This window comes from Mustela nivalis (assembly GCF_964662115.1).
Source record: "Mustela nivalis genome assembly, chromosome: 6".
NCBI classification, from domain to species: Eukaryota; Metazoa; Chordata; class Mammalia; order Carnivora; family Mustelidae; genus Mustela; species Mustela nivalis.
This window is the reverse complement of record NC_139025.1, coordinates 18,520,513-18,542,674: the sequence shown is the minus strand read 5'-3', so window position 1 is coordinate 18,542,674 and position 22,162 is coordinate 18,520,513. Positions and strand designations below refer to the sequence as shown.

The 22,162-nt window shown below is 43.2% G+C and overlaps 1 pseudogene across 1 annotated transcript; it reads left to right on the top strand.

Annotated features, from left to right (window-relative positions):
• Window positions 1-220: 220 nt before the first annotated feature.
• LOC309866571 (cyclin-dependent kinase 1-like) lies at window positions 221-20,749 on the top strand (annotated as a pseudogene). Its single transcript has 4 exons — window positions 221-247; window positions 755-879; window positions 5,029-5,175; window positions 19,844-20,749. The product of its transcript is annotated as a cyclin-dependent kinase 1-like (transcript).
• Window positions 20,750-22,162: the final 1,413 nt, after the last annotated feature.

Here is a 22,162-nt window from a genome sequence, read left to right as displayed (position 1 = left end):
TTGCTCACACTGTGACCCCAAGAATTACTTCGCCACTCTGAGCCTCAGTTTCCCCTTCTGTTAAGTAAGTCACTGATTTAACAAATATTTACTGAAGGCCTATTCTAGGCCAAGTATTCAGAAAACAGAGAAGACAGAGCCGACACTAAGTAAACAAGTAAAAAAATAAACAAACGCCATCATTTTCTGATGCTGATCTACCCTATGACAGGAGTAAAACATGGCACAAGGTGCCGGAGAGTGGCTGGTAAGAGTTCATCTGTAGGGCCCCCCTTAGGTAAGTAAGGTGGTCGGGTAAGGCCTGACCCACGAGCCGGAGCAAATGATACTACCCACTGCTTAGGGCTGTCGGGGGAACGAAACGTGAGGCCCTTCCTACCTGGTGAGAACGGGCTAGTCGGGCCCCATCCAGAGCGGAGTCTGGTTAGGAGGCCTCAGGGGGAGGAAGGGAGAGTGGGGGAGGGGCAGCTCCCCGGAGCAGGTGGGACCCAGGCCTCCCCACCCCCACGCACCAGCGCCTTGCTTCCAGCACGCTGCTTTCAAAGCCTCGGCAATTATCCCATCTATAAATACAGCCTGTGAGCAGAGAGGGGCAGAGACACTGGCAGGAGGAATTAACCCTTGAGTGGGCCTCCCCCAACTCTGTTCCCCCGACAGTTTGCCCCTCCTCCTTCCTGCCGTCGGCCCCCGGGCCCTCCTCCTCCCCAGCCCCTTCCCGCCAGCAGCTGAATCAATGTTTGACTTGTGCCCACAGCCGCCCCACTGCAAACGGGAAGGGATTCAGAGGAGGCAGTCTGTTCCTCGGTGGTATTTGTTCGAGAAGCGTAGCGGTCCGTGTCAGCTCTGCACCAACCCTCAGCTTCGGGCCAGCGCCGCGGGGTGTGTGTGTGGAGGGGGGGGGTCCTCAAAGGACAGTTCTGCCTCCCGTCTCACTCACCCTGGGACGGGGAACCCTGAGCCGCAAGCCTAGGATTGCGTTACATTGGGGGAAAAAAAAGTCTTTGTTCTCTTTGTCCAGTGTTACCCAGCCCCTACTCATGGCGCCCGCCCTGAGCTCCCGGCTCACTGGCTTTCCCTGGGTTCTCAGAGCGAGGACTTCTTCCCACCTGTTCCACTGCTGTGAAAAGCAGCCCCCCAGCGCTCACTGAACACCTCCTCAGCTTTCCACCACTTACCTCAGACTATATTTAACCCCTTCATACTGCTTCATAGGGCTTAGGATTTTTGATTATCTGTCCACCTCCCATACATGTGCCTCTGGATACTCCCTGTTGTGTCCATACACCAAGCATAGCACCCCAAACCCACTGGTACTCAAAAATTGATGAATGAGTGAACAGGAGAATGAATGAATGTCCAGTCCCGGGTTAACACCATGAGATGTGAGGAGGACCTCAAAACGCCACCAGAGCCTAAGCACAGGACGTCTAGAGCAGTGCCTTCTAGTCCCACACTGTCCCCAGCACTTGGACCAGCGTCTGCCACATGCTTCGGGCTCAGGGAATGTCTGCTGACTGGGTTAAGTGAAAGTTCCTTCCAGCGAAAAGCTCATATTTGGGTATTACCAGCCCTGTGAGAGGTTTTCCAGCAACACTGCAGCACAGTTCAGAAAGGTTTATTTTTTCCCCAGCAAAGCTACCACAGTAAACATTACAAAGCAAACTATAAAGTTGGTATTTAAAAAAATCAACCATTAGTAAGAAGGGAATCAATGAGTTATGATCCATACATGCTTCGTGGGTCCTAAGCCATCAGCCGTGTGATAGGCAGAGACAGACAGTGGATTCTGGCCACAAGACCTTCCCAGTCAGGGTAGGACGAGACATCAGCTAGATTTGTAAGGGTGGGGCAGGGAGGTTTCCCTCATTAATTTACTCCCCAAATCTTGAAAGCGAGGTAACACAGGGAAAGCTCCAAGAGCAGTGCCTGTCCCACAGGAGCTCTGCATCAGACCTGATGGCTGTTAACTATTATCACGTATGAAACACCTGATGCAGGTCTAGACTGTGGGCAGGCCGCGGTGGAGAAGACCAGATCCCAGCTCTGCTGGAAACTTCACCCGCACAGAAGGGCAAGTAAATGAACGGAGATAATTTGGGGAGATGAGAAGCCCTTTGAAGGAAATAAAATCACTGGCAGAGGCCAACTTTAGCTAGGGTGGCCAGGAGAACCTGTGGGAGCAGGTAAGGGAAAAGCAGAGATAAGAATGAGCCAGTCACTGAAGGGGGGGATGGACACGGGATAGGGTGTTCTAGCACAGAGGACAAGGTAAGCTGCTCCTGCAAAGGCACTAGCTAGCTAGAACAGCTGATGGAGTCCAGAAACCCGAGAACCAGCGTTGCTGGATGGGCAGTATGCAGGGCAGAAAGACTGAGCCACAATCTCCTGTAATTCCTGCTGTGGACTATGGGCACCTTCTACCCCCAGCCGGTTACCGAAGAGGGACTTCCTGTTTCCTGTGGCAGGGCAAAGGCAGGAACAGCTAGGTAAAATTAAATTGCTTTTTTCATGGCAGGGTTTCTAAGAACATTGAACTTGCTGAAGACTCTTCAAGATGAGAGCACAGGGGGCGCCTGGGTGGCTCAGTGGGTTAAGTCTCTGCCTTCAGCTCAGCTCACGGTCTCAGGGTCCTGGGATCAAGTCCCGCATCAGGCGCTCTGCTCAGCGGGGTGCCTGCTTCCCCCCCCCCCGCCCCGCCCCCCCGCCTGTCTCTCTGCCTACTTGTGATCTCTGTCTGTCAAATAAATAAATAAAATCTTAAAAAAAACAAAAAGATGAGAACACAGAAAGCCTTGTTTGCCCAGCTTCAGTGACACGGGAGGAATAGTGCCTCACAGGACTGTGCTCCAATGAAGTCACTTCTGGAAGAGAGGCACCAGACACTAAAATCACCCCTGTCCCAGACTTCCTGGAAAAGGGTAGCCTGCTTCATAGGTTTCTTTTTAATTTTTTTTTATTTTTAATTTTTTATTAACATATAATGTATTATTAGCCCCAGGGGTACAGGTCTGTGAATCATCAGGTTTACACACTTCCCAGCCCTCACCATAGCACATATCTTCCCCAATGTCTGTAAGCTTCATAGGTTTCTGAACCAAAAATCTGAGATGCTCCCTGGGAGAGGTCAGACTCAGAATGCAACAAAGAATGTCTTCACAGTGAAATTGTCAGACCCAGCTCCTCAGGCCCATCACCCCCCCGCCCCCAGCATCCCCCTGACTCTGCATCTTTCCCTGGACCCACTCACTCTCCCAGAAAGAAAATGCCTCTGGTGCTCCGGGCCTGGGCACAGCAAAAGTCTCAGGCCTGGCTTCCTGCTTCCTTCCTGTGTTTACCTGGTTGCCTGCTGGGTGTTGAATTTTGGTTTCTTTTATTCACCCCACACTCACCTCTGTGGCTTTTCTAGTCTTATACACCCTCTTGCTCCTGCGTTCAGGCTTGGCAATCGCTACCCAGACCAAACAGTCCTGATCCTTGATACAAAACTCGGATGTCAGCACAGACGGCTGCCCCTGTTGGAAATGGGTGGTGGGCACTCAAACCTACAGATGGGACACTCACATCAATTACAGAGATACAAACCAGTCTCCATGGAGGAGCATTATGGAAAGAGACTTACTTCCGAAGGGCAGAAAAATCATCAAATTAGGCCAAAAAAATCCTAGCAAGGCTCGGTCAAGTTAACAGCTGAGCTCTAGAACGCTGACTGCGTTACCGTCACTCACCACAACCACCAAAAATTCCCTTTACAATCCCCTGTGTTGATCAAGTGGTAAGTTAAATAAATAATAATAATAAAGGACTTGTGCCCTTGCACAAGATAGAAGGACAGGGCCCAGATTTACCCTCCTACCTTAAACTTGGAAAACCAGAAAAACCATAGGAACATCCGTTTTCAGAAGTAACAGCCAACACAGCAACGTGGTGACCAACAAAAGAGAAACAAGACGGATGAGGCCTCCTATGGCACCAGCTCACTACATAGAGGTAATTTCTGAGCACGACAAAAGGAGAGGGTACACAAACAGAGCCTGGCAGGCTCTCTGGGTGGAGGGGTCACAAATCAACACTTAGCAACAGCCACCCAGCTTTCATGGCTACGATTTACCCCATATTCCTCGAATGCTAATACACTGCACTGAAACCCAGCCTTGTACGCTGGCATACATACCAAATCCCAAGATTAAGCTTGCAGCCACCTAACAGGTCAGCACCTAAATGCATCCAACCTTTCTTTCTCCCTTGCATGGACTCTAATTTGCCCTCCTTCCTCACTGAAGTTATGCTCTTTATTGAGGAACAGAAAGATTGGGTACCATGAGTGAGACATGTTATAAAAACCACTCCACCTACTTTCATTAACCGGTCCTCGTAGCCCTCCAAGCAACAGCGATCCAGTTTCCCCTTTCTATCCTACCAACTGCTTTCCCAGACCCTTGTGGCACCTGCACTTGAAGGCTCTGGGAATCAACAACACCCGTGGAGAGGGAGGGCCGGAAGCAGCAGGTGCCCTTCCACTGACCCTTGGAGGCCTATGGAAGCTGAGATGACACTTCTGGGAGATCTCTGTGTTGGGATGAAGGGGCTAGAGATTAATCCTGGCTTCCATTAGTCATTGGATGTAATCCACTCCAGAAGTGACTGTGACCCTGAACTGGTGGCTCTTTGTAACTGAGGCAGCCCCAAGCTGTCAGCCACGGCACCCCCAGCAGATGGGGAATCAGCCCCGCAATCCTGACGGAAATTCTGAGTGGCACATCCAGTGTCCACCAATCCCCTCCCAAAGAAGCTACCAGCACATGAGTCCTTGCTTCAAGCTTTACTCTCAGGGAAACACAACTAAAAACAAGTGGGACCCACTGGGAGGCTTAGTTCTCTCAAAAGGGAGGAGAGATCCGCATAGTCCACTAAATTGTTCTTTTGGAAAAGAAGAAAAGGAGGGCGTCTCTAGAAGAAAAGGGAGTCTTTGTAGTTTCTGGAAATATCTGAATGAAGCCTTGGGAATTTTCTTCCCTCTCCCTTTTCCAGAAAGCCCTTTATGTCACCCAGCTTGAACCTACCAGTGACGGAGAACTTTTTGGACCTCCAAACGCTGAATGTCATTAGTCTCTGTAATCGAAGATCTGGGCATTCAGCAGCTGAACTGCAAAGTTCTCATGGAAAGCTTGACACTAGGTATGAGAACAGAGCAAGACTGGGCTGGCTGCTCAGGCCCTAATCAAGGTCTAAGTCTGGAGCAGAGCCACACCCCAGAGAGCAAGTTCAACCGAGCTAGGCCCAATATTTGCCTTCTTCCTCTTCTTCCCTAAACACATCTTTCCAGGGCACCACCCAGCTCAAGGCAGCACGAAAGTATAGGGAGAAATCTCAGAGCTTTAAACAGCTTAGAAACCAAGCGGCTACACCAAAAGTACAAGACACATGTAAGCAAAAATCAGGCTGGTATGCTGTGATAAATGATCCAGGGGACAGGAGGAGGCACACTCTGTGGGCTGGCCTCATTTATAGTGCTGTTCTAGCCAGAACACTGTGCCATTGGGTGGAATGACACCATTGGCCCCACACAGCAGCCTTAGCCAGAGCCTCCAGCAGCTGGAGATCAGCACCTAACAGGTCAGCACCTAAATGCATCCAACCTTTCTTTCTCCCTTGCATGGACTCTAATTTGCCCTCCTTCCTCACTGAAGTTATGCTCTTTATTGAGGAACAGAAAGATTGGGTACCATGAGTGAGACATGTTATAAAAACCACTGCCATTGGCATCACATCCAACGAAGATCCAATCTCTGCTTTACCAATTACCACTCTTGGCCCTTGGGCAACTTCTTCTGCTACCTGACTTAGAGGATGACTGTGAAGATTACGTGAGAAAGTATATTTGAAACTTGCCCAAAGTGCTTAATAACATCTATTTCCTACCTCTCTTACTGGCAAATGATTTTGACTTCCCCAGTTGTGCAAACTACAGGGATACAACACAGGACTTTTATCAAAGGGCTTACCATTTATAAGTTCCACAAAGACAGGGAACATGTTTCTTTTATCCATCAAGTCTACCCAGTGTCTAGCACAGTGCCTGGCACACATACATACACAGAAATATTTGTTGATTGAATAATGGATGAATCATGCCAATCCGAACCTTAAAACCTTCAGACCCCAAAAGAGCATCTACTCCAAGGATGGCAAATCATTGACTTGCTTGCCCACACCAACCGATACTTAGTTAATACATAGAACACTATGTTGAGAAGGATTCTGAGGCCACATCTGTCCTCAGAAGGAGAGAATGATGTGATCAATAAGCAATTTCTTCCCAAAGTATGAAAAGGAATAACAAATCGTGAGTGCCTATACTTACCTTTTTTATTCAAACTAACACATCACTTTACCGATGAGGAAGTGGGGGCTCAGAGATCACACAGCCAGTTAAAGGCAGTCTTGAGCACAAACTTCAGCTCTGATATGAGCAGAAGAGAAAACAAGGCTGTCAAAACCCTGATCTAGAGGATAATGGCAGTTGGTTAAGAACAGAGGCCAAGAGACTCCATCTAAGCAGACGTTCTATCCAGCTACTGCACCCAAGATAAACATTTCTCCTCGACCCCCATTAGCAGGGGGACAAGCAATAATCCAGAAGAAATGTTGATAGATGGCACAGACTGAGGAATTTCAAGTGGGCCCAGAGACCAAACTCTCTGTTAATTCCCTCTTCACCTATCCCTCAGGTCCCTTCAATTCTGCCTGCGCCCCACCCCCCTTCATTTTGGGTAAGTGGTTCCCTCCCTCTTCCTCAGCCTCCCAGATTTCCCAGTTGCAGCCCTCATTTAAGACAGATTTGTCTCGTCCCTCAAGATCACTGCTTGGGAGAAGCAGAGAGAAGAGTAATTAGCAAATTCAGCATTCTGGTAACCCTTCTACAGGGGAGGATGATCATTTGTTAGCTTAAGTAAATCCCCACGCCTTGATTAGCTGTCTCATTTTGACAAAGAAATGAGAACAGGCTCACTCATTGCACTAAGGGCTCTGTGTGAGACCTGGGAGGTGAGAAAAAGTCAAAATAATCCTTATTTTTTTATTGAAAACTGAGGACTCTCCCCAAGGAGGGGGAGCCTAACTCCCCACTCCGTCAGTGTGGGCTGCACCTAATGACTTCCCTCCAAAGAGTGCACTACAAAAAGGACCAAAAATAATAGCTGTCATTCAGAGAAACCTGACGAACACTATCTCAGCCAGGGGGACAAGGTTGGCATCGTTAATGATAAGTCATATTGAGAAGATGTGATGAGGAAGAGAGCACTTCACCTCCGTGGTCTTCCTCCCAAAAACCCGCAACCCTGGTCTAATCTTGAAAAACCCCGACTGAGGGACAGTCCACAAAATGCCTGACCAGTACTCCTCAAAACTGTCAAGGTCATCAAAAACAAAGGAAGTCTGAACGATTGTCATGGCCAAGAGGAACATAATTGTAAGGGGATATTCTCGATGGGATCCTGGAACAGAAAAAAGATATCGGATAAAAACTAAGAAAACCTGAATAAAGTGTGGATTCCAGTTAATAATAGTGGATGCTCGTCAGTTCATCAATTATAGTAAATGTACCATACTAATGCAGAATGTTAATATTCGGGGATATTGGATATAAGGTATATGGAAATTCTCGATTATCTTCACAAATTTTCGGTAAATCTAAAATTATTCTAAAATAAAGTGTTTACTTAAAACAAGTGAAGGGAAGTGTCTTAAAGGTTGTCTCTAGAACAGCCAAAGCAGGTGGCTCTAGAGGCACTTCTGGTGACAAGAACTGTCTACCTTCTCCCTCCCTCTGAAATGAGGTTTTTTTCCCATTGAGCAGCAAACTGGCCTCTTGTTTTCCCACCGAGAGAACTTCAAACTCTGGTCTCAGCTCTGCCCTCTGAAACCCACCAAAAAAATATGAAGCCTAGACTCTCTTCTCCAACACACCCTCCAATGTTTCAGAGTTATGCTTTATTAAGTCCAAAGAGACCTCCAAACATCTTCCAGTCCCAAACCTTCATTTTAGAGACAAGAAAACTCACAACCAGGGAGGGCAGGAAACTCACCCACAATCACACCACAATCACAAATAGACAATGAAACCCAGGTTTGGTCACGACAGTCCAAAGCATTTTTCTTTATAACACATGCTGCTCTTCAGAAGGTTAAAATGTGTCCCTGTACCAAGTATCATTTCCTTCACCGTTATCATAATTTGGGATATCCAGATCTCCAGGACCCTTCCAGGAAGACCCTCATCAGTGGTGAATATCTTGTTTACCCTCCTAGATAGTCATTTCAAGAAGCAGTCAGGATTAGGGGTGTTAATGAAACCAATATCTCCTCCTTCCTAACAGTTGATGTCCCAAATTGAGTGGAATGCTCCAGATGAGACTTAACCAATGTTACTCTGTGGTATGAAGTTACAAACAAAAATCAGCCCTTGCTTAAGCAAGTCTCAGAGGCACATTGGCTAACTGTCACATGCATGGAGTGTGGATCCTCATGCAGTCTTTTTAGTAAATCAAAATGTCAAGGTCAAAGACACCATCACTTCACAGCCCCATTCCACTCCTTCCTATGTCTTCCAAAACATTTTCATCCACTGAGAAAGAATAAAGGAAGGAGCGAGGCAAGAACTAGCATTCATTGAAACTGCGCAAGGTGCACTATATATATTACCCATCGATTTATTCAATTAGCATTTATTGAGGGCTATGATGTGCCAGAAATTGGGGGAAGAACTGAAAATACAAACGTCACAAGACACCATTCAGGCCTTCCGTGATTTTAGTCCAGTAGGAAAGACATTCATATCAACAACAAATTGCAGAACCATGTGACAAATAATGGAAGTATGAGGTTGGGATTCCCAAACTAAGTGTCGATTTGTGCTATATAAAAGGTGTCCCATGGTCAGTTAAGTTTGGGAATATAGAATACCATGTCTTCCTCTCAGAAATTCAAAATGTCCGTATGGATGATAAAGAAGTCTTACAATAAAATATCTGTTTAACCCGGTGGTTTACTAGACATAAGTGGCCACTGAAATTTTTTTTCTGAACTTTTAAACTTAATTTATATATAATTGACAAATAACATTATATTAGTTTTAGGTGTACAACATTCATTTGATATTTGTATATATTGTGAAATGGTCACCACAATAAGTCTAGCTACCATCCATTACCATCTGTAATTACAATCATTTTTCTTGTGATGAGAATTTTTAAGATCTATTCTCATAGCAGCTGTCAAATATACAATACACTGTTGTTAACTATAGACCCTATGCTATATATTATACCCATTTGATGCTTCTTTTAGAGCTGGGAGTTTGTATTTTTTAACTCCTTTCATCCATTTCACTCACCCTGATCTGCCCCCTACCCATCCTCCAGCAACCAGGAATCTTTCTCTGCAACCACGCTCTTGGGTTTTGTTTGTTAGGTTGGTCTGTTAGGTTGGTTTTTTGTTTGTTTCTCAATTCCACCATGAACTCTTTTTTTCAAAGGGTACTTACTAACATACAGAAAATTAATGGCACAGTAATATATATTCTCTATACCCTATTGTCACCTCTAAGGTAAACAAATGTCACTATGGCACCCAAAGGAGGGGGAAAAAAGCCTAACTTGGACTTAGCAGGTTAGAAATGGGAGAAAGCCAAAATATCCTCTGAATAAGTACATAACCATGAAGCTTAACACAAGGACTATAGGTTAGACAACATGAAGGTAGAGACCTATCTTGGGCCAAGAGATCTTGGATTCAGCTCCAAATTCTATTCTTGCACAAACAACCTTCCAGAGTTTCCTGGGTAGCTCTGAGCTCTTGGAATTGCAGGGAGCCAGTAGAAGTTCTGGAACTATCAGGCCAAAGAGGGGGAGGGCACAATAAGAGAGGAGAAGGACCTCTGGCAATGCATGTCAGGGAGAGAAGTGTAATAGGAGACGGCCAGCAGAGGGAAGTTCCTTGGAGAGGAGAGAGGTATTACCCCGTCACAGCATGGCCCGTACTCCCCAGCATCGCTTGTGGTCATAAATACCTACTGACAGCACCGTATGTATTTCCTATTCCTTATCAATCACCCCACAGCAGGGGTCTAAACTACAACACTGCTGACATTCTGGACCAGCCAATTATTTCATAGGACAAGAGGACTGTCCCGTACATTATAAGGTGTTGAACAACAGCCCTAGCCTGTACCATACGCCCAGAATTGTGCCAGTGGCACCGGAAATGTCTCCAAATATTGCCAAACATCCCCTGGGGTGGAGGTTGGGGGATGGGGGAGCACCATCTCCAGTTTGGAACCACTACCCTAAATGGTTCTTTGGTGTCTATCACCACCCCTATGCTGCCAAATAAACTCCAAATAAGCAATAAGCCTGCAAAACAAAGATATAACCTCTCTTGAATATTATCACATGGGCCTCAAGCTACTTTCGCATTGCTTACAGCCAGGTCATGTGACTTCTGCTCATTCCTGAGGGCCCATGTCATATTTCACTGTCCCCTTCCATGAACTCTTCCTGTTACTTTGAGTCAGCTGCAAACGCTTGCCTTCCTCTCCTATCCTACAATTCATGGTACAGCACCCTTAGTATTGGTCCATGACTGACTACCATTGAACATCTATGTGTATTTGACCTTTCATTGTCCTGTAATTCACTCTGAGTGAGCAAACATTGATAGACCACGTATGATGTGTCAGACACCATGCTGGTACAGTGGGACAGAGAGACATAGGATATGATCTCTACCCTTAAGAAGTTCAGTCTCATGGGGAAGATAGACACAAAAGTTATAGTCCTACACAGCTGCTTGTCTTGTCTCCTCTGTGGGATCCCTGAGGATAAAGGCAAAAATCTAATCCCTCTTTTGTGTCCACCACGGTGCTGAGCACACGGCAGGCGCCCAAAAGATTGTAGTGAATTGGAATCAGGGAGGAAACAGAGCTTCTGTGAGACTATATATCCACAAAGGCAATTAATAGCTACTGAATTTCCACTGGGCAACTTCTTTTATGAAGTGATGGTAAAGTAAACAGTGGTTATCATTACTTGGAAAAATAAAAAGACAGCAACCCTAGGTAAGTTACCCTTTCTGTCTCTCTCTCTCTCTTTTTTTTTTTAACTTCTACTGCATGAGATCCAAAAATGTAAGACCCACTGCTAGAATAAAAGAAGTACAGAAAGAGAAGAGAGGGAGGGCAAAAAACACATTTAAACAATTTAGAAGTAATGAAGACTTTGCAAAAAATAACTGTCGAAAACAAATAGTCTAGGGAATACTTGGAAAATGTGAACATATGCAAAATCAGCAAATTGAAAGAGTCTGCATTACCAAGTCTTTGGGGGAATAGACTAACACTAATATTTTAGAAAAATGATGGAGAACAGAAGGACAAAAAGAATGTGGGGAGACAGATGGAGGTATGCACCTTCTCAAGCCAGAAATAATAGGAGCCCTAAATGGCCGTGGTTTGGGAAGGCTAGCTCTAGCATTTCTGAGAAACAATGGAATAGAGTTTAAAATGCTTGAAAAACAAAGATGAATCATGGGCACAACTACAGAGCAGAGACACAGTTTCCAGGCAGAGTTAGGAGGCAGAATCCATAGGTGGCAAAGCTCAGAGACCCTCAATAAGTAGTAGCAGGAGTTATTAGCATTATCATTGATATATTAAGTTCCCCTGGCCCTATAACCATGTCCTTTCCTCTCCTGGGTCTTGAACCAGTATCACATGCAGGATTTATACACAAGCCTTGAAAAGAACCCAGATGGTGGCTACGAAATTTTCCCAAGGATACAGCCCTTACTATTCACTTGAAAAAACGAGAGTGACCCCGGAAAGGGAAGCCCAACTGGAAACTCAAAGCAGCAGCTGGAACTCAGGACAGTCTGTTCCACCTACCCTCTCCTTCAACCACACCTCAGCCCAGCCCACCCCATCACTGTTCTCCAACAGCAAAACACATTTTCCTGGCCACCCCTTGCAGCCACCAAAAACTCACAAATATGGGCTAAATGCCAGCAAAAGGCTTCTCCAGTATAGAACTGGTGAAGACCCAAGAGCCCAAAGCCCATGTCAGGAGGAGGAATGGTGGTGAATTACAACTGATGGGCCCAGGAGCAGGGAAAGACCAAGACCTTCCCCACAGCAGGCACGGGTCAGCCTTAGGTGAAAGGGTTCAAACCAAGACCAAGAGACCTTAAAGGAAAGACAGCATTTCCTTAGCCAAATCCAAACTTTGCTCAAATGACCCGAACCCTTTGACACAGTCTCTTTGAGGCCACAGCTTCAGCCCTTCCAGTCCTGAAAAAGTTGTAGCCTCATGGAATGCTACTGGCCCTGGAAAGAAGCACAATCCTCAAGGCCAGCCCCAGTTGAGAGAGGAGAGATGTGTCCAGCCACAGAACAGGAGAAACTGTCTCTGACCAGAATATAGCCACCCAAGAACTTGAAAATGAGAAAATGAGCCTGTCTTCTGCAGTCAGGGCAAAGATACGAAAATCTGCCTCATGTAACATATCCATAGATGGAATATGTCCATTAAGAAGAAAGTCTCTTAAGGCAGTTGATTTATCAAATTGCCAGCCCTTTCTCCTTAGGAGGTGGTAAAATGTATCGGGGGGCTCCAGTATTTTATTAAGTTAAATAGAATAAAAAATATAAGAATGCATCACATATAATAATGATAAGTATTATTTCCATGAAGTGTGTCTATGTATACACATGTGTAGTAGTTTCAATTTGTAATGTATATCTTTACTGTAGGTCACTGTCAAATTTTTGTGAAAGTCACTGCTATCAAGTAAACATTGGTAGACTCTAACAAAGTTCTAGTCAGATTAATCATCCATATACTTCTCATTAATTCCAAAATATGCATTGAGCCCCTACTGTATGCCACGGTTACACGGGGCACTGAGACGAAACGATTCCACAGTTGTTGTTATATACTTAGCACACTTCTAAGTTCCTTACCTATGCTCATGCATTTAGCCCTCACAACAAGCCCCTGAGATAGGTTCCATCATTATCAACGTCTTATTCAGATGAGGGGGCCCAAGGTCACATCGCTAGCCAAGTGGCAGAGCTGGAATTTGAACCTGCTTTTATCCGCAAAGCAATAGTGCCCAAGGATGTACCCGATGTTCATAGCAACATCCTTGTTGCTGCAATGGATTGTCTCTACCAGAGGCCCCTACAGACTGGGCCCATATTACCAACTCTCCTGGTCTGAGCTTGTGCTGGCTACTCAGATGGGGGCTTACACATTCTGGCTCCTTGAGGAGCCTACCACAAGGGAGAGATACAGAGCATGGAGCATCCATTCCACTTGGCATTTGTCACCACAAACTGAGGGCCTGGCATTCTGTTGATGGAGGTGAGCTCATGAGCTCACAGATCGACATTTGGGGGGCTGCAAGCCTGCAGGTCAGTCCTAGACCACAGGGACATGCCCCTGAATAATATGCCCTTGGCTAAGTTAGCTTTCTGTGCCTCAGTGTCCTCAGCTGTGAAATAGGGTTGATAAAAGTATCTATCTCATAAGGTTATTGCAAGGATTTAATGAAACATTATATACAAAGTGTTTAGCAAATGCCTAGCACATGGTAAATGTTGGCTAGTTATTATTTATTGAACACTTAGTATGAAATTTATCATCCAGTGAAAGAGATAACACTTAAACAAGATCATTCTATATAATCCTATGTGGGGCTGGAGGAATTCAGAGTAAAGGTACTTAACTCAGCCAGAAAGCTTTGGAGAGAAGACAGTATCTGGAGATAAATCTGAAAGATTGAACCAATGGGTGAAGAATGGGGGAAGGACATTCCATCCAGAAAGAGAGAACAACTGGGCGAAGACCCAGAGGACTTATGTATCTCCTTCTGTAGCACAACTGGGGTAATATCACTTTAAAAAAATCTCCAGCCAAGGGTGCCTGGGTGGCTCAGTGGGTTAAGCCTCTGCCTTTGGCTCAGGTCATGGTCTCAGAGTCTCAGGATCAAGTCCCGCATCAGTCTCTCTGCTCAGCGGGGAGCCTGCTTCCCCGCTCTCTCACTCTCTGCCTGCCTCTCTGCCTGCTTGTGATCTCTCTCTGTCAAATAAATAAATAAAATCTTAAAAAAAAAATCTACAACCAAAATTTCTACAGTACAAGTTTTTCCAAAGTCATTTCTGGTATCAGAATAACCATGTAATGCACACAGCTATACATACTCACTTCTAGGCAGGTAAAAACCTCAGCCCTAAATGACATTTTTTAAAAATATTTTATTTATTTATCAGAGAGAGAGGGGGGGAGAGAGCGAGCACAGGCAGACAGAATGGCAGGCAGAAGCAGAGGGAGAAGCAGGCTCCCTGCTGAGCAAGGAGTCTGATGTGGGACTCGATCCCAGGACGCTGGGATCATGACCCGAGCTGAAGGCAGCTGCTTAACCAACTGAGCCACCCAGGCATCCCAGCCCTAAATGACATTTAAAAGAAAAAAATATCAGTCCCCAAATGTGTTAGAAATGGGATCTCTCCCATGAGGATAGACATGCTTTAGATACGTGTTTCTCAAAGTGTGCTTCCCAGGCCTGGAACCCTGTTAGAAACGCATGCCTCTCACCCAGATCTACCAAATCAAAAATTCCGGCAGTGCAGTCCAGCCATGCACTTTAAGAACCACTGCTTTGAAGAAACTTGCCAAGGTGGAGGCAAATCTGAAAGCACCAGCAGTCCAGGAAGCAGCTTCTGTAAAGAGCTGTGCTCACAATGCCCACTGTGCTACCCCATTTAACACAGCAGCTAAAGAGCTCAGACACTATAAACCCATAGGCTGGGGCTTGAATCCCAGCATTGGTACTCAGTGGCTGCTATTTCCTTCAACCCTTGCATCCTCATCAGCAGGTTGATCTCAGGACAGAGTGTCATGTTCCCTATAAAGCTCTTAGCACAGAGCAGTCCATTGAGAGCCAATACCCTGGAAGAAACTCTGGCAAACCTATCCATCCAAAAGTGTCAACACTGCTATGGTTCTAGCAGTCTTTGGGACAGTGGTCTTCAAATTCAGGTACACATACTCTTAAGAGTACAAAAGGACTTGGTTTGGGAGCATAGATGTATGAGGATCAATTTCCAAACCCTGTTTTCCAGCAGACTCTCCTAAAATTGATCTGCCTGCATTGGGGTATCAAGAGAGTTCTCCTTCCCCACCCACCTTCTCTTTCAGGCAAGACTTTCTCCCACTTACCAAAAGAAAGGCACAGTTCTCACTCATCCCAAACCTGGAGTATAAACTTCCAGGGCTCCAAACAGAGGGAGTAAATAGACATTCTGATGTGAATATCTATAATGAGAGGATAACAAATTCATTTGCAAGTGAGTAACTCAAATGTCTAGTTACATGCTTTTATCCAAGTCAGGTATTTTCCACATAATCCAAGGAGGACCTTTTGAGCTGACAGCTGACAGATCATCAAATAATAATTTCTGATGATAGATCACTATGTGATTTTTAATATCTTAGTTGGAAGTACTCAATTCAAATGCAACAATGTTCCTTATATTTCCGTCTACTTATATGAACAACATTTTCCATGTACTCATGTGAATCTTTTCAACATTTGTCTTAACAAACAAAAAATACTATTGTATTTATAATTGTCTCATTCTAGCAATAAGTAATATTCACCTACAGGTAGATGAAAAAATTTATAAAATCCCATCTACTTCATATAGATGCACTTCTAATGCATTTCACTTTTTGTGTTTAATAATTGTATATAAAAATATATATTTATGTTGTTTCTCAACTGTATAGTAATAATAATTATAATGAGAATTCAATCCAGAAGAAATGTTTCAATACCTAAAGGCTTTTAGTCACATGAAATGTTTTAAAATGCTATTTTAATTTATATGTATGTTTTTGTTGCAAAGAAGTATGATACTGAAATCAATAAAAAAACTTTCAAGCATAAAAATTTATTACATTACGATAAAATTCTGTGGGGAGAGTGGAATGAAAATATGCGTCAAGGAGAAAAGAAATGATGTAAAAATGTCTGACTGCTGAAGAAAAGCTTGTTTGGGTATCTGTAAACGGAACAGAGTAGTATCAAATCACATGATATTTAGACTTCACTGGGAACTTGAAAGAGCAAACAAAGGTTTATTTTTGAATGTCAGTATTTACAATATGCCCCAAATCACAATTTTTGCAACTATGTAAAGTTATAATGGGAAACTGTAGATATCAAATGAGAATATGCACGGGCATACATTGTCTCTCCAAATTCTTTCAAGGGATACTCAAGGGGAAAAAATCTGAAGACCTCTGCTATGAAAAACCTCCTCCTTCTTCCCTTTCTTCAACACATAAACATACTACACAGAAGTGATGTTCTTAGTGCTGAATAGGATGTCAAGAAGCTTTCCAGAGAAGTAACCAGCATTGTCTCTGTCTTTAAAACTCACCATCTAGTTGAATGAATTTGGATATTCTAGCTGCTCTTTATATGTAACAGGCTACTCCAAAATTTGGTGACAGAAAAAGTCAGTGGATTGCAGTTTCCACATAATCCAAGGAAGACCCAAATGAGCTGTCAGCTGGTAGATTAAAAATAATTTTTAATGCTTCACTCTAGAGAACAGACAGATGGTTACCAGAGGGGAGGTGGGTGGGGGGATGGGTGAAACAGGTGAAGGGGATTGAGTACACCCATCATGAAGCACAATGAGTAAATATACAGAATTACTGAATCACTCTATTATATCCCTAAAACTAACATAACACTGTATGTTAACTACACTGGAATTAAAATTAAAATTAATAGGTAAATAAAAAGTTTAAAAATAATAATTGTGAATGATAGACCACCATATGATTTTGATGTATGATTTAAGAGTAGCTCAAATCGTTAAAATGTAACAATATTCCTTACACTCCTCGGATTCCATGGGTCAGGGCTTCACGCAGGGTCCTGGTGGAATGGTATGTCTCCACTCCATGATGTCTGGGGCCTCTACTGAGGAAACAAACATCTGGATGACAGAAACATTGAACCAGAAGAGCTAGACCTAGAGAATCCACTTCCAATGGCTTCTTCATTTATGTGTCTGTTACCTGGGCTGGGATAACCAAGGACTGGACTCAGATGAGACTGATGACCAGTGCGTCCACACATGGGGCTTCTCCATATGGCTTTGGCTTTTCACAGCATGGACAGTAAGCATTCCAAGAGAACAAAGCGGAAGCTGCATGGCTTCTTATGACCTACCCTCCTGCAGGAGTAATGCAGTGTCACTTTGGCAGTGCTCAGGTGGTCAAAACAGCAGATTCAAGGAGGGGAGCCACAGACCCCAACTCTCAATAGGAGGAGTATCAAAGAATTTACAGTCATTTTTTTAAGACCATCATGATGGTTAAGGTAGGGTTTTTTTGGAACTAACATTCCAAAATGACTGATAGATGACATAGGGTAGATGTGAAGTTGAATAGCACAGTAGGCTGTTGAACTCAAGGTAGGAAGAGATAAAAGAGAGAGGGAGCCAAGAAAGTCTTCACCATAAACAAGCATCAGCTGAGGGCCTATACGTGCACAACCCAGAATAAAATGTCAAGAGGATGGCATAAATACCAGAAGACTCAGTTTCTATCTCCAAATGAGTTCAAATCTCAACCTTCTATCCACAAACAATATGGCTTTGGAAAATCCTAACTAAGCCTCACTTTGTCTATCAGCAGCATGGAGAGCATATGCTAGGGTTGTTGTGAGACCTAAACAAAAAAGCATAAGTAGGGTATAGTATGGCACGGCACTCAGAGCTCAATAAATACTGTGCATTTGATATTCATTCAAAGAACCTGCACATGTGGGGAAAATGAATGAGCATCAACCATTACATTGACAGAAAATTGGTATTTGAAGATCTTCTGATGTCCAGGCTAATGGTCAAGTCTTTTGCCTGCAAAAGGTGCTCATCCCCACCATTGCTGCCCATTTGGAAAAATCTATATCATTTCTCATGAGAAGCCAACTATCCCAATCTGGGCTACTTTTTCTGAACATTAGATCTGAACTGATTTATTTTATCCCTAAATGCATTGGGCCACAATCTTCCTGAATGGATTAAGTCAGACCTTCTATTTTTAGCAGCTAGCTCATTCAGTCCATTTCCCTACTATAAATACCTACCTGCACTTGTGTTATAAAGTAGAACTCTTTTGTTATCTGATTGTCCCAGTCTAGATTAGAGGAGGAGAGGTGAGTGGGAAAATGCAAAACAGGATAGAGGACAGACAAAGAGAGATTGCATTGCTCTAGGCTGCATACCAGCTATTTTCACAGACCCCAAAGTCCATAGCTGACTGAATGTGGGAGAAAGCCAAGAGATTCTAGCCCTTCTCCACATATTTCTTTGAGAAGTTGGCAGCCACGCAGGTTCTCTCTTATCATTTCATCTACTGGAATTTCCCTTTTCCCAGTCTCATATCTTAGTCCCCCGGTTCAGAGCACACGGACACTGACCCTAGCTTCCAAGGCAGACCAGAAAAGGCTTTTTTTAATGCTTGCTGTTAATGCTCTCAAGCAAAAATAAATTTTCATAGAATCTCATACCCATCTCCTTGGAGTCCCAAAGAAGGGGACACTGAGTTTTCACCAAATACTGATTCAAACGCTTAATAAATTCAAAGCACTAAAAGTAAATAGTCAGGCCAGAGTCAGATGAAGGAGTGGGTCCACCAGGCGCTCCAACATGTAAGGAAATATATGCTCGTCCATCACCAGCGTACTAGTACATCAGTAGAAACTTAAGGCAACGGAGGAAAAAACATCATTTCAAAACTCTTCTCAGAAAAAGCAAAAGGAATACCATAAAACAACCCTGGAGTTGTAACTTAGACCCTAGGAGCCATGCTTTGAATTGTGAATATTCGTCATTGTAGGGTAGCCAGGATCTAAATGTTCTCCCTACATTGAGGTTTCCACCCACAATCCTCCCTCTCCATTCCTCTCCTTACTATCCCAGTTTTCAGCTGATCCAAATTAAAGCTGAACAAATACTTGATTTGAAGAAATAAATTGACTCACGTGGGCAGGATATTACCAACAGTCCAAGATTCCCTTATGTCTTGGTCTGGTCGCTTCCCCCAAGGATCTGAGAGGGTTACAAAACATACTTGTCCGCCCACATTCAGGCACCAAGGGACTACTGTAACTCAACAGCAGCCAATGGGGAGTAGAGTCTCCTGGTCTCTTGAAGATGCATAAAATGCAGATATGCCTCAAATAATAAAAAAGTAAAAAGTATTCATCAAATATTTTTAAGAATAATTCAGGTATGATGACCAAGTGGGGTTTATCTCAGGAACACAAGGTTCAAATCTCAATCACTGAGGGCACTTGGATAGCTCAGTCAATTGAGCATCCAACTCTTGATTTTGGTTCCGGTCATGATCTCAAGGTCATGGATCAGGCCCTGCATCCATCAGGCTTCCCACTCCGTATGGAGCCTGCATGTTCTCTCTCCCTCTACCCTTCCCCCTGCTCCCACTCTCTCTCTTTCAAATAAATAAATAAATATTTAAAGTATTTTTAAAAAATCAATCAATGAAATTTAGCATATTTAACAAAATTTTTTAAAAAAACAAATGCTTATCTCAACAGACTCAGAAGGATTATTAGAAAATGATTCATAATAAAAATTCTCAGGCTCTCCAAAGTTTAAGAAAGAAAGACACAGACAAGGAAGCTGCCACAACTGCCTCCACTATGACCCCAACTTGTCCAAGACTACCATCACAGAATAATAAGCCAGGATTCACCACACCTATTGGATAACTATAAAATATAACACCAAAATTGAAAAAATTGGAGAAAATATCTATGGAGTCTGGTACAAGGGTAGACGTAAAACTATAGGTCAAGTGGTAGCCATGAACAAAATCAGACAAGAAAGTAAAGATGAAGAGTTTCTTAGTTCCACAATTCAGGAAATTTCTCTATTAAAAGAACTTTGTCATCTAAATATAGTCAGTCTTCAAGATGTGCTTATACAGGATTCCAGCTTGTATCACATCTCTGAATTCCTTGGTTCTTGAGAAATACTTGGATTCTTTCCCTCCTAGTCAGTTCATGGATTCTTCACATATTAAGACTTATTTGGGCCAAATCGTACAAGGGATGTTGTTTTGTCACTCTGAACGAGCTCTTCACAGAGACTTAAAACCTCAAAATCTATTGACAACAAAGGGATAACTAGGTTGGCTGGTTTTGACCTTGCCAGTGTTTCTGGAATACCTAGGAGCATATATTGTCCATGAAGTAATAACACTGGCACAGAGGTATTGCTGGGGTCAGCTCACAGGTCCTGTTGACATTTGAAGTGCAGATACTCTATTTGCAGAATTAGCAACTAATAAGTCACTTTTCCATGGGGATTCAGAAATTGATCAACTCCTTCCGATTTTCAGAGCTTTGGGCACCCCCAGTAATGAAGTGTGGCCAGAAGTGGAATCTTTATAAAACTGTTAAGAGCACACTTCCCAAGTGGAAACCAGGAAGTCTAGCATCCCATATCATAAACTTGGTTGAAAATGGCTTGGATTTGCTTTCAAAAATGTCAGCACATTGGCAGGTTAATCCCACCAAACAAGTTTCTGGAAAAATGATACTGAATTATCCATATTTTAATGATTTGGACAATCAGATTGAGAAGACGTAGCTTTCTGACAAAAAGTCTCCACATGCTGTCTCAAGAACAGATAGTTATATTTTTGCTCCACCTCTATTTTTGTCTTATGTGCTCTTTTTTGTGTTGTGAAACTTAAGCTGCTCTTCATCATCTAATTTCAAAAGTGTAACTTTAAAATGTAAATATTGTTCTATATCAATTTAAATATAGTAATCCTGTGTATGAGTGTAGATCTAACTGTAACAAGTATTTGTTACTATAATAAAACTATAAATCTAGTATTGATGACAGGAACTACAGAGTTGGGGGGGGGGGCGTTAAACCTCTCAGTAAATTAAGAGCAGAAGAAAACTTCCCCAACCCGATAAAGAGCATTTTTTGGAAAATCTACAGCTAATATTATACTCATGTAAATAACTGAACTGCTTTCCCCTCAAGATCAAAAACAAGGCAAGAATATCTGCTCTTACCATCTTATTCAACATTATACTAAAAATCCTAGCCAGTTTAATAAGGCAGTCGAATAAATAAAAGACATGCAGATTTGAAAAGAAGTAAAACTGTCTTTGTCACAGATGACATGATTGCCTATGCAGAAAAGCCTAAAATATCTGCAAAAGAGCTGATTTTAGCAAGGACACAGGATACAATGTCTATATTAGAAAAAGAAAAGAATTTTTATATTCTAGAAACAAAGAATTAGAAATTGAAATAAAATAGATGCCATTAATTTAAAAGAAACAATACTATATTAGTTCTCAATTGCTACATAACAAATTACCAAATTAGCATCTTGAAACAACAAACATTTATTATCTCACATAGTTTCTGAGAGTCGGAATCTAGGAGCAGTTTCAGGGGTAGCATGGCTCAGCATCTCTCAGAAGGTTGCTATCAAGATGCCAACTGGGGCTGCACTCATCTGAAGTTTTGACTGGGGCTGGAGGATCTACTTCCAAGATCACTCATTCACATCTTGCTGATAGAGGTCTCAGTTTCTCCACTGAGAGGTCCACATTGGACCTTTCAGTAGAGCTGCTCCCATATCTTCCAGAACAAGCAATATAAGAGAGCAAAGAAGGAGCTGTAATGCCTTTGATTACCCAGTCTCAGAAGTGGCATTCCATCATTTTCACCATATTCAATAGGTCACACAGATCAACCCTAGTACAATGTATGTGTGGGGGGTGGGGAGGATCCTATACACAAGCATGAATACTAGGAGGGAAGGAGCATTTCAGGCCAACCTGGAGGCTGGCTACCACAAATACCACTTACAATAGCATCAAAAGACATAAAATACTTGTGGATAAATTTCACAAAATATGTGCTAAGCCTCTACACGGAAATGACAAAATAATTACTGAAAAATCTAAAGAAGACCTAAATAAGTAAAGATATATACAATGTTTATGGATTGAAAGACTCAATATTAGTAAGATG